Source organism: Sapajus apella, unplaced genomic scaffold (genome assembly GCF_009761245.1).
Source record: "Sapajus apella isolate SASKATOON/1434 unplaced genomic scaffold, GSC_monkey_1.0 scaffold58, whole genome shotgun sequence".
NCBI classification, from domain to species: Eukaryota; Metazoa; Chordata; class Mammalia; order Primates; family Cebidae; genus Sapajus; species Sapajus apella.
Window position 1 is genome coordinate 6,724,234 of NW_022436998.1, and position 12,951 is coordinate 6,737,184.

A 12,951-nucleotide genomic window follows, 5' to 3' on the forward strand; every position below is an offset into this window, starting at 1 on the left:
TTCAACAAAATGAATTGAGTCCAGCTCTATTATTCAAAAGCAAAAGACAGCTGACTGTCCTGAAGTGCTTCTCATCCACTGCTTCTCCAGTGTTCTCCAACCACAAGAATCTTAACTGTTTAACACGTCCCAGTAGAGGCTGTATTCATATGTTTGATTTTGCACTGGATCTCTTCAGTGCAGTAGGCAGAAGCAGAAAAGACAGTTTCCTTCCTTCACTTTCCCTGGCAATCCATTTTAAAAAGTTTTCTTAAAGAGCCCCTTATTCTGGCAAAGTTGTTGGCAAGTGGTCATCTGCTGTTCCTATCTGCTCACCACCCATCCCCGTCCTACCTTCCTTGGCTAAAGCTGACATCTCCCTGCCTTTGAAGCCATGTTCCCTCTGGGATTGGTTCCTGGATAGTCTGCCTGCATTACAACGACATGATGGAGGAGGGGTGCGCTGGACACACACACACACACACACACACACACAGATTTCTAGGCCTCACTGAGTCAGAATTTCTGGGAAGGGTGCCCCAGGGATCTCTTGTTTTATCAAGCAGCCCAGATGTAAATTTTACACACATTAAAACTTGAGACTTACTGCATCAGTTACAAACCCCCACTAAGCACCAGGCCCTGATCAGGTGAATAGTCCCTATTTTAAAATCAACTCCTGCCTTGGCCTCGATGAAGTGGAGGTGTTTCCTTTCTCTTCCTCCTCCCTCACTCTGCATCTCAAATATTAATATTCTGCCTTTTTTTCTTGATGTATCTTTATTCTGTAAGACTCCTTTTATTTTCATGGCTTCAGCTTAATTTGAGCTTCAGTATTATACCTTCAAATGTCCTCTATCCATTTCCACAAGGATACCCAACTGTGATTTTTCATTCAGTACAGTCCAACGCTAAATACATCTTTCCTGCAAATATTGATAGCTCCAAATAAATTTATTCATTTATTCAATGTTATCTATAAAGCCCCTACTTTGTGCTTTTATTAACCTTACATTCTGCTAGGGGCCAGGAGTGAGGCAGAGAGGTGTAAAAATAACAAACAATTATCTACACAATTATCTAATAAAGATTGTGGTAACTGTGACAAAGATGAAATACAAAAAACAATGAGAGTTATGCATTTTCTGGCAAAAAATGCCTTCTACATGATGGTGTATCCTTCATGATGTATCAGGAGACATATGTCATTGAATTGTTCAACTATTAGTGATTTTAATCTTGATCATTTGTTTAAGTTATATCTGTCAGATCTCTCCCCTGATACTATTTTTCTCTTTATTATTGAAAAGTGTCTTGTAGGGAGACTATGCAAATATACTGTTGTCCATTAATTGTGGCATCTGAAGATTTTTTTTTCCCTGAGACAATTATTGTGGTGTTTGAAAGTGGCCGTTTTTCTGTTTCCATTACTCCTTCTATAATTATTAGTTCAGTTGGCATTCTTGCTTGAGAGTTGTTTGATTTTTACATAGAATTTTTAAAATTTAAGATTTTAAGGACCTGTTTTCTTTATGGTATCTAGATGTCTTAACATTCTTTAAAAGGCCTTTCAACTTACTCATCATAAACAATTTTAAAATATGTCTGCCAATCTTTTCTTTGGTACTTCTGTGGTTTTAGGATAAATATGTTTGACTTGCATAGCATTTATTTTTATGTAAGGAGTGAAAGAAGAATATGGTCCTTTCTTGACCGCTAGGCAAAATGGCCTTCTTTCCTTCTGCCTCAATTATAATTGGGAATTGACTCCAGTTCCCTGAAATATACTTAACTGACTTAATTTCCAACTCTCCCCAACAAGGTGATCTGCCCAAATGAGACATTTAGTACATATTTTTAAATGCAAATACTCTAGCAGCGATCAATAAATTTACAGAGAGAAGAGGAATTGGTGGCCCAGAGAGGAAGCAGGCATGCAACACTGGAATCAGGAAACCCTTGTCTGAACTGAAGAGCAGTGAAAGGAATGTAGAAGGATAAACAGTTACTGGGGAAGATTCTGAGGAAAAACCATAGAACTTGGAAGCTAAGTGGCTATAATGAGATACAGGAGTATAAACAAACAAAGATATTATATTGTTGACATCTAAAAGAATTGGAGATGGTGATGCTTCTGAGTTCACCATCAGAGGTGAAGAATTGTCTCTTTCATCTCCATGGATGGCACCAACATCCAATCAATTACACAAATTCTGGCAAACCCTGAAATTAACAACCCTGCATCTACTCTTTCCCTTAGCCCCACATCCAATCTACCACCTGCATGTGCAGATTCAGATTTGCCCTCCAAAACATCCCTCAAAATGGCAAGTTTTCACCATCTTTTGGGGAGGCTCCTTAATGTACACACCACCCTTTTCTCTGTCTGCATTGCTAGAATCATCTTTTAATTGTTGTATTTGTTTCTATTTTGCTCCCCTTTGATTAATTCTACCTGGTGAAGAATCTACCTGTGGTGATCATTAAAAAATCTGATTCAGATATTGCCATTCCTTCGCTTAAAGCCCTTGAATGATGTTCCATTGCTGTTAATATCCTATATCCTTAGTAAGTCCCACAAAGCTGGGTCTAACCGGACTGTCTCCTTACAGCCTTCTTTCACACTACTTCCTCCACTGGCTTCTTTCAGTTGCTGAAATGCACTATGCAAAGTCAATGCAAAGACACCCCAGCCTCAGTTCACACTTCTACTTTCTACCCATCTTTCCCGTGTTAACTTAAGCCTCTCTTCTTCAGGCAAGTTATTTCTGACCATCAAAAGACTAGACCTAGTCTTGATTACATACTCATGAAGAAACATCAAATGAACCCAAATCAAGGGATTTTCTATGAAACAATCAGCCAGTGCTCTTAAAAAGTGTCAAGATTATGAAAGACAGGAAGACTGAGGAACGGTTGAAGATTAACAGATTAAAAGAGACTAAGGAGGCACAACAAATGAATTCAATGTGTGATCCTGGATAAGCTCCTTGCTCAGAAGGACTCTGGTGAAATTTGAGTAAGATCTGTAGATTAGACAATAGTACTGTATCAGTGTTAATTTACTGATTTTGACAACTTCTGTGGTTTTGCAAGGTGTTAATATTTGAGGAATCTGTGTGAAGGTTGTATAAAAACCATGTACTATCTCCACAATCTTTTGGAAATCTAAAATTATTTAAAAATAAAATATTTTAAAAATGCTTGAATAGCACTTTAAAAATCTTTTCAACAAGAACAAAAAAGTTTGCATCACTGACAGCTATAATATTTATTATCTCTAAACTATAGAAAACATTTGCATAATGGTAAGAAAAAGAGTAAAAATGGGCAAGTGACATGAGCAAGTCATAAGAGAAATATAAACATTTAAGTCACAGGAAATGAACATTTAAATTCACTAGTAATTAAGAAACTGAATTTAAACAAGGTATTTCAATGTATCTGACTGATACCATTTACAAGATTAGTCAAACTCAATGTGGATGAGGATTGAAAATATTGTCAATTTTTAAAGTAATATTAATTCCTATTGACTAAGCAATTCCAGTTCTAGGATTTCTCCATAGATTTCCCTGTCCATTTAATACACACACACACTGCAGCATGGTTTTAAAATATTAAAATTTTGGAAATAAAAATAGCTATCAAAAGAGGAATATTTAAAGTGAAGAATATCTATAGCATATGAAGTCATTCAAAAGGACTTACATCTTTTTGTACTGAACCAGGATGTCATCCAAGTTAGAGCATTAAGTGAAAACAGCAAGCTATAGAAGAACATATAAAATATGGTTTCATCCTTATAATATGAATACATATGTATTCATTACATATACTGTCATTTTGCAAGAAAAAAGTCTGGAACAACACTTTACTGAATTTTTCTCAGCTGTTCTCTTGAGAGTGGGATCATGAGGGACTTTCACTATTTATTTGTTGCTGAATAATTTGTTGTAAGTATGTGTTACTTTGTAATCGGACAAATTAAGCTTTTTCTAAAGCCTAGAAGTTTTGAATAGGTTGCCCTGAATTTGAATCCTAGCCCTGCCAATTTCTATATGTGTAAATTCTGGTAAATTACTTTACTTTCAGAGTCTATTTCTCTGGTCCAAAGTTAAGAATAATTGTGCCTTCCTTGCCTCACAATATTAAAGTAGTAGTAGTTATAGCAATTATTCAAAAACTTTCTAAATCCTGGCCTGAGGCTGAGCTGGGTGGCCTTCAGGTACACACCATAACATCAATAGCAGAAAAAAAAAGCAATTTACCAGCTGTAGACCTTCAGGAACACAGAGCTGGAGAACCCTACTGCATAAACCCTTGAAAGTCAGTCCTGCCAAATTCTGGGCCCCAAGTCCTCACCCTTGTTTCTTTCTGCCTTTATGGTGACAAACCAGCCTGCTTCACCCACCTGTTCCTTGCTCCTCTGTTTCTAGACGAGGTACTGTGTGTCTCTAGCTCAGGTGTGCTTAGCATCCAGTTAGTCCCATGCTCAAAAATACACTGTGGTAGCCCAGTGCCTGCCAAAAGAGGTCTAAATCCTCACCAGCCCTTCAGTCTTCTGTTATATGAGCCCCTTCCCCTTCTCTGTGTCTTTCACTACTCACTAATATGTCTTCTCTTACTTTCCTTTGATCAAACCCATCTCTTCCTTATCTAAACATCTGCCACTCAGCAAGAATGTACAACATAATCTCTGGAAAGTCCCACCAACCTTGTGGTTTCCCGATTCCACCCATCAAAAGATAGGTCATATTAAGAATAGGAAAGGCAATATATCCAACCTTTATGAGAACTCCAAGTCAGCACTGACACATACATTATTACATGAACATGTCTATAGAAACCAGGAGGAATAAATGCTCAAAACATAAAAGTAGAAGAAAGAATTTGAATATAAGATTAGATTTAGCTCTTAAGTAGATTCTTCTCAAAAGGGTGGTTTACTGAGCACCTGCATCAGAATCTCCTGAGAAGACTGCTAAAGGCTACTGGGCACAGTGGCTCATGCCTGTGATACCAGAACTTTGAGTGGCTGAGGTGGGAAGATCACTTGAGCCTAGAAGTTCAAGGTCAGCGTGGGCAACATAGCGAAACCTTGTCTCTACAAAAAAAATATTTTTAAAAAAATAGCTAGATGTGGCAGCACATACCTGTAGTCCCAGCTACTTAGAAGACTGAGGTGGGAGGATCGCTTAAACCCACGAGGTCAAGGCTGCAGTGAGCTATGATCACACCACTGCATTCCAGCCTGGGTGATAGAGCAAGACCTTGTGTTTTAAAAAGATAAAAAAGGAAGGCTGCCAGGCTCCACCCAAACCTTTTGAATAATCATCTCTAGGGGTGGGATGGAGGGCATATTTTTATTATAAGCCTAGTTTGAGAATCACTGCCCTAGTTACCTAAGTCATTCAATAATACTATACTTGACAAAAGAAAAATAACTATGCCATAAGAATATCATAGAGTTATATTTCTTTCAAGATCCACATTTTAATTTATTGAATTTTTCATGAATTGAAAAAAACCAAAGTTCTAGACCCACCAATGATTTTGAGTAATTTTCATCTTATTTATCAATTTATTTATTTAGCTTAAGTACTTTATAGATTAAGTAAGCAGTTTCTTTGCCTGAGTTAACAGTAACATTAACACAGAAGGGTTTATTTCAGGCTTCTTTTTCCTAATCTCATTCCATCCACCATGTCAATTTGTTCCTATAGTTAAAGAGAACTTACCTTGTGGAAAAATTTATAAACCAACCTTCCAAAGACAAAGCAGATTGGGGAAAAAAAAAAAAAAAAAAAAAAAAAACAGAGTCAACCCACCAGAAAACTGAAGCATGAGCCCAAAGGCAGAAAGGCCTCTCTGTATTTCCAGTGTTAAATGATAATAGTTGTAGTGACAGCATAAATAAAATCACAGAGTCCTTAGATGAGCTGAATTTAGGCATAATCATCATTCTTGGCTGTAGTTTTCCTTACACTTTTAATTAATGGTGCATAGCTGATTAGTGCACCAGCCAGGCAAGTTTGAAATGTAACACTCTCAAAGAGAACCCGCATCTGAGCCTGTCTCTGAACACAGGCAAATGAGAAACAGGCAGGCAGTGTTCACAGAGAGTTAGAAACAGTTAAAAAAATGAGTCATCACTGACCTCCAGTTTCTCAATTAACCCAGAGAAGCATCAAATCACACAATTAGAATTAATAATTCCTGGTGGGCCTCTTAACAGTTATCTCTTGCACGAGCTCTTGCTGAATCTGGTTTAGTTACTGTGATGCCGCTGAAACCTAAGTATTGCAAGGTTTAAAAAACAAAGAGCCAAATTCACCAAATCTCAAATTTTTTCATCTTTAATCAAATTTAAACTCATGAAATTTAACATGTTTCTTTAAAAAGAATAGGACTTTTGCTAAGTAATGTGTAATTTATACAAAAGTGTAATTCAAAGGATACAGAGTATATTTTTAATGGTGAGATTTCAAAATTTGCCTCAACAAAATGATTAGTATTTTATACTGGGTACCAAGGATACTGATTGGGGCAAGAAAAGTTGTGGCTTGCCCTCATGGCACTTCAGGGTTCCAACCATCTCCAAAGTAGATCTACCATCTTCAATGTAAAATTAGTACCCAGATGATTGCTATGTTTCCTTGACGTTTTGGTATTTTGCAAGTAATGCATTTTATTAAGTTCTGTATTAAGAGGTGTTCCAATTTGTGTTTTCACAAATGCTTTAAAACTGGATTATTTTGTTTTTGTTTTGCCTAACACTGTTGACATACACAACACATATACATCTCTTTATACTCAATGATTCTTTGCTGTAGGCAAGGAAGATGTGTTAAACTAATTATTCAACTTTATACAAAACCAAGAAAAAGTTTCACCTACTTAGAAAAAAAAAACAATACTAGCTATAGATTTCTGAGAGTTATGAGAACAAACATTTATAAGAATGCACTAAAGTCAAAAGAGCGGAATCAGTGATGGCAGATTCCATCCGAAAACTCTGAAGGAGTTAAGAATTCCTTTTTCTTCACTGCCACAGGTACTTTCCCACTTATAAATTAAATCTGGCTTCTTATAATTAGACATAATTACTTTGACAAGTCAAAGAACAGCTAAAATTTGCTTTGCCATTACTCTATATTCTGAATAAGCTGAATTAAAAGATGGTTAGAAATGTCATTATCACTCCACCACAGCTTACAAATGGGATATCTAAGACTGAGAGTGTGGGGGGAAGTGGATGGCAAAGAAGTTTTTCAGAATACTAAAACCTGCCCCAGAATCTGATACATTATATGAGGGAGGCATAAGAAGCCAGAGTATAAGGAGAGACATAAGTATTGCATATGCCAACTGTCTTAGGCAAAGAAACAGAAAATAACCCATTTTTAAAAGGACATATGAAAACACAAATTGGAACAATTCTTAATAAAGAACTTAATAAAAACATTACTTACAAAATACCAAAACATCAAGGTAAAACAGTAATAATCTGTCTACTAATTTTACATTGGAGACAGCAGACCGACACCAGAGAGGATTGGAACACTGAAGTTCCCTGAGGGCAAACCCCTACTTTTCTTGCTCCAATCAGTATTCCCCAACACCTGGCATGCAGGATAGGTGACAAGGATCCATACAAGTTAGGAAAGGAGGTGTTGGGGTCATATTGTCTGGGTTTGACAGCCAGCTGTATCATTTGCCAGCCTACGATGCTGAGCAATTCACAAAGCTCCTTTGTACATCAATTTTTTTATCTGCAAAATGGTACTTAGGCATAAGGTTGTTTAAAGAGCAATAACGAGAATAACAACAAACACATGTAGCGCTTAATTTGATGCCAGACATTGTTCTAAACACTTTGCATTTACACTATTTATTTCTTTCTCCTTAAAACCTTCTGAGATAGAAACTAATGTCTCAATTGAAAAGCAAGGAAACTGAGACTCAGAGAAGTTAGTAACTTGTCCAAGGACATGTGACTAGTGAGAAAAAAAAAATTCCGTTTCCAACCACCCCATCATCATTGAGATAAACTTGTGTTAAGGCTTAGTACAGTGCCTGGCATATAGCACATCTTCAATAACTAATAGTTATTAATAAATATTTGTCAAATGTTTGCAAGATTCTGAGGTTATACCAGGCTTCAGCAGGAAAGAATGCTGTAATTCACTGTTGATGTGTCTGTGGGTGTGGAAGGTATTAATGATCACACTTGTGCCACAGGTTTTCAATCTCTGTTTCACATAAAACAAAGAATCCTGACATCTACCTGAGGTTTTCTTTTATCCATCTCAATGTCCCTGGGATCTGAGGTCAGACTGCCTGCCATAAGACACTGGATTATCACTTCCACTCCCTAAAACTAATCCACTCTCCACCCAATTGCCAAAGTGCTCTTCTGACAAGGTACTTTCCTCATTTGCTCCCTTTCAAGGAACCTACAATTGGGTACCACATGAAATCAAAATTCCACTCCTAGCTTTCAAGGGCCTTAATCAGACATGGTGGACACCTGCTTTTAACTCCTGTTCAAGTGCTCAAGTGCCTACTTATCAAATAAATACTTGGTAGAAATGGCCACATTTCATTATGCAGAGAATAGCATTGATTGTGCTACTTCAAAACAGTGATAAGCAGTTTTTTATTTTATATAATATTTTACTTTTATGTATTTGTCTTTGGACATAGCCCAATTAAAAAATTTTTGAGAATCTCATTTTACTTTTATTCAGAATGAAACAAGCTTGATCAGAGAAGGACACAAAGGGAAGAATCTCATGGATAAATTTGCATTATTATTATCCACTAGAAGGTTAATATCCAGCTAAATTTCAGATAGCTTTCTAATCTTTCATCCTGAAACTGAAACCTGAAAACTGGGAGACTTTCTAATGATGGGAGATGGAAAGTCAGAAGTAAAACAAAACAAAACAAAAAGGAGTTATAACATCCTTGATATTCAAGATCAAACAATGCACCCATTTCCAAAAGAGTACCTTGAAATGTTAACTAGAGCAAATCAAAATGTAAGAATAATTGGTGCTTATATCAAGGGGCTGCTTTTAATAAACACAAGTTACTAAGTAACCACCAGTCTGATTTACTGTCTCTAAACCAGCCATATCAATGGACAAAAATAACATGGATTTAATTTAAAAGTTAGAAAGAAAATCAAACAATATGTGAAGACTCAGCAATATGCCAAATGTTAAATTGGCCTGTCCACTTGGCATGCAGAGATGCAAGATTGTACTAGAAGTTAATCTGATTTGCTTAGAAATGCAAATAATTTCTGACAAAAGCCACATCCAGATGTAGCTACATCCAGATCATTCCCGAGTTGAACATTCTGATGTCAACTCAGGATTTCTGAATGTACATTCACACGTTCAGTTGGACAGTTCACATGTTCAGATAGCTGGAATAAGCAAGTCAACAGGTACCAATAGTATTTTTTCGTTTGCTTTTGTTTTTAGAGTAGCGTTTTGTTTTTGTTACTGTTTCTTCAATTGATGATGTTGGCCTTCCTAGTTGATTATATGAACTGGGATTCAATTTGATGAAATGTTTGGTGATTCATATAAGGTTATGATTAAAACAATCAATAGCAGAAGAGGTGATGTAGTTTGGTTAGGAAGACATTCTAATATTTGTCATTTATTTAACAAATATTATCAAACAGCTGCTATGCGTCAACCCTAAGGAATGGAAAGCTGGCTCTAATATCTTCAGCAGTAACCATGAGTCATTTCCTGTAGTTTCAATTGAAGCCATCTATAAATCTTTCAAAAGGTCAAGAAAAAGATGTTAGTATTAGAATCACAAATCCAGTAGATTAATTAAAATGTCTCTGATTGGTAAATGTGCCCACCAGGAAAGCACCTAGCACTTCCTGGGCAGAATCTACATTATTTTCTCTCACATTCCTTCTACTTCTCATGTTTTGGGCAAGAATTATCAGCCTTCTTTTCTTTTAAAATGCAATCTCATTTCTTGGATTGTAGCTGTAAATTCTTACAGCTGGGAAGGGTTTAAAGGAAGGAAATGATCAAATGGTGTTAATTAAGTCCTATGTGCTGAAAGTAAGAAGGGGGAACTATTATTAACAATTCTTTATCACTATTTTTATCAGTCTGTCTTAGCAATGAACCCCAAAGACACCCTCCTCTCCAGAAGCAAATCTCTTTGCTGAGGACATCCTCAGGACACAGGTCCCTCACTACTCCCTCCAAACGTCCCACACCATAAGAATCCTATGAAACAGGAAAAGAGTACTAACAAACAGGCCTTGAAGGTTGAGATAGGCCTGAAGGATTTAGGTTATCTGCCTTATAATTTAAATTTTGGTGCTTACTTTACAGGTGGGGATAAGAAAAGAGGTTTCTTCTTGAAATTCCCAAGAACCAGTTGTTACATACATTACAGCTAAAGTGTATTCAAAAGCAGATTCTTGGTGGCAAACAATTTGCTGTACGCATGCCTGAACAAAAAACAAGCAGCCAATTCATTTTCCAGGTAGATTCTGGTAACATTTTACGCCTTTGAATGAAGAAGCTCTCAAGATGCAAATGGTAAACAAAAAGAGCCTACTGCTCAACAACATTAACTTGTATCAAAAATAAAGATATGTATAGTGTAGCTACACAATGCCCACTATAATCCAGTGGCAGAGTATATTTTTGAAGTGTAATGTAGCATCCATGCTGAAAATACAAAATTGCTAGTGGAAACAAGGATGGGAAAAAAACAAAACATGGTGGCTTAATTTCTGTGTAAAACAACCGTCAAAAACTACCCTCAAAAAAATTGAAACGGCCAATCAAACATTCAGGTGTAATTTATCTGCTGGAACAAATCTACCTTATTCACCTTGACAGGGCCTTCAATCATGAGACCATAAACCAGCAACCTAGTGATATCCATTATGTCTTCGGAAATACCTTAAAATCCAGGACTTCATGTTATTCTCAGTAATGAGCAGGATGTTTGGAAAGCAGTGTGCTCACTGGGGCTTACTCTGAAAGCTGTCTTCTTTACTTATTACCGAACACTGATTTTCAGAAAGCAAGCCACCCCACCCCAATTCCCAGGCACTTGAAAATTTTGTTTTTTCAGACCTCTAGATCGGGCTCCATTTCCTGAATTACTTATTCCTTATACAAATTTTCTTTTAAACTTCAGCAATTATGGCACCTTAGGCTCTGGTGGGTATTGGCAGCGTGGGTTGTTTTAGGGAAAGTTCTGAAATAAAACACGTTTTAGAGATATTCAATTTCTTTGTGCATGTCACTGGGGGGCTTTCGGTGAAGCTTTTAAGTTATTCAGGTGAGGGGCAACGTCTTAGTCGCTCATCAACGGCATAAAAGTAACATCATCTGGAAAGGCATGGCACCTGCTCGGCCGGGGTAAAGGTCCGTTTTTCTAACCCTCGCCTCTCCCTCCTCCGCTAGAGACAGCGCGGTGGTCTCTCTGAAGGTCGACATCATCTTCAAGGCTGCAACCCACGGCTGAATCAGAAACACGCGCACCCACGTACAGGTCAAGGCCAGAGTCCCGCCCCGCCGCCGGGAGCCAGGGCTTCCTGCCTCCCTATCAAGGTGAAACTAACCCCGAGGGCCCCGCGGAGGGGCGCACGCAGGCGGCACCGGCGGAGACGGCCGATCGCAGGACTGGCAGGAAGGAAGCGAACAGCCGCCAAAGTGCATTTCCCTCCCCAGAGCCAGCCCGGGATCGGACACCGCCAGCGGAAGGAGGGCCGGCGCGCGCCAGGCCACGGGGCACACGCACCCGCTGTGCGCACTTCCCCGGCCAGGGCGCGCTCTCCCTCGCGCGCACGCAGCTACTCACCAGCGACCCTCGATGTCCGCAGCCCGCGTGGGACGGCGACTGCGGCCCCCGCTCCTGCCGTGTGGCCTTGGCATCCGTCTGGCCGCTGCAACCCGGGCCGCGGTGGCTTTTGCTGGAAGCCGCTGCAGCGGGGTGATACCGGCACCCGGCGAGGAGGCGCCCCCTCGCTGGCCTCGGCCGTGCCTCCTCCCCCTTCTCCTCTGCCGACCGGTGGAGCTTTGCTGGTTCCACTCGCGCGGGCTCTGTGCGTCGCTCTCCTCCTCCTCCTCGTTGTCGGACACCCAAGCGCAGGGGACGAACAGCGTCCTCGCAAACCCACGCGCAGGCCGGCCGACCCCAAGCCTGCAGCAGCCGTCCCTGCTGCCGCCGCTGCAGGGAAAGAAATTGTCACTGCGATGGTCCCGGCCTCCCCTGCCCCGGCCCCTGGGTGCCGCCTCCGCCTCTGCCTCCGCCCCCTCCTCCGTGGCGGCGGCGGCTTCCCGCAGTCTGCAGAAAAAGCTCGCAGGTGGAAGCAGCGTCCCTGCGGAGGGCCTAGAGCGAGAGTGAAGCGGTTAGGTGCGACTTTCGCTTCGGAAACCCTGCACGCCTCCTCCCCAGCCCGGAACCACCTAAACTCCGTTTTGCTCCACCATCAATTTCACCGAGATGGACAAGAGTGGTGCCTTTGAAGACTGCACAGTACACAAGCCTCGATGCAGCTGGTTTTGACCGTTAAACTGTCACTGGAGTCTAGGGAAGAATAGGGTTTTAGTGAAAATCCCACTTCTACCTCATATTAGGAATTCCTTTTTTGATATTTATCCATAACCGGCTACGCCCACCGTGAAGCACCTTAGCTCTTCTCCCCATCCCCAATCTATGTGTACCTGGAAAATACGAACTATTAGGATACCTCCTGGATGTTATTAGATTACTATCACAGGCGGTGTTCTTACTACGGTTCTGGCTCTGTGTCAGGTAGTCGGTACACGAAATCTTATTCCATCTGCTACAACCCTATTTATAAAAAAGACTCGCTTTTTGTTTTTGTTTTTTCCATGAACAAGAGACAGAGAAGTAACATAATTTATCTCGGGTTACTCACCTAGAAAGCAGTAGAAGCTA

At 39.6% G+C, this 12,951-nt stretch overlaps 1 protein-coding gene across 2 annotated transcripts in view; it reads right to left on the reverse strand.

Moving 5' to 3' along the window:
* The window catches only part of STAMBPL1 (STAM binding protein like 1), a 43,594-nt gene extending 30,975 nt beyond the window's left edge, over positions 1–12,619 (reverse strand). The window contains exon 1 of one of the 2 annotated variants that reach the window (XM_032245592.1): positions 11,848–12,619. The gene's annotated coding sequence lies outside the window, so the exon portion shown is untranslated. The remainder of the gene's footprint in view (positions 1–11,847) is intronic. The other variant, XM_032245594.1, reaches the window with a different exon arrangement.
* Between the last annotated feature and the right edge of the window lie 332 nt (positions 12,620–12,951).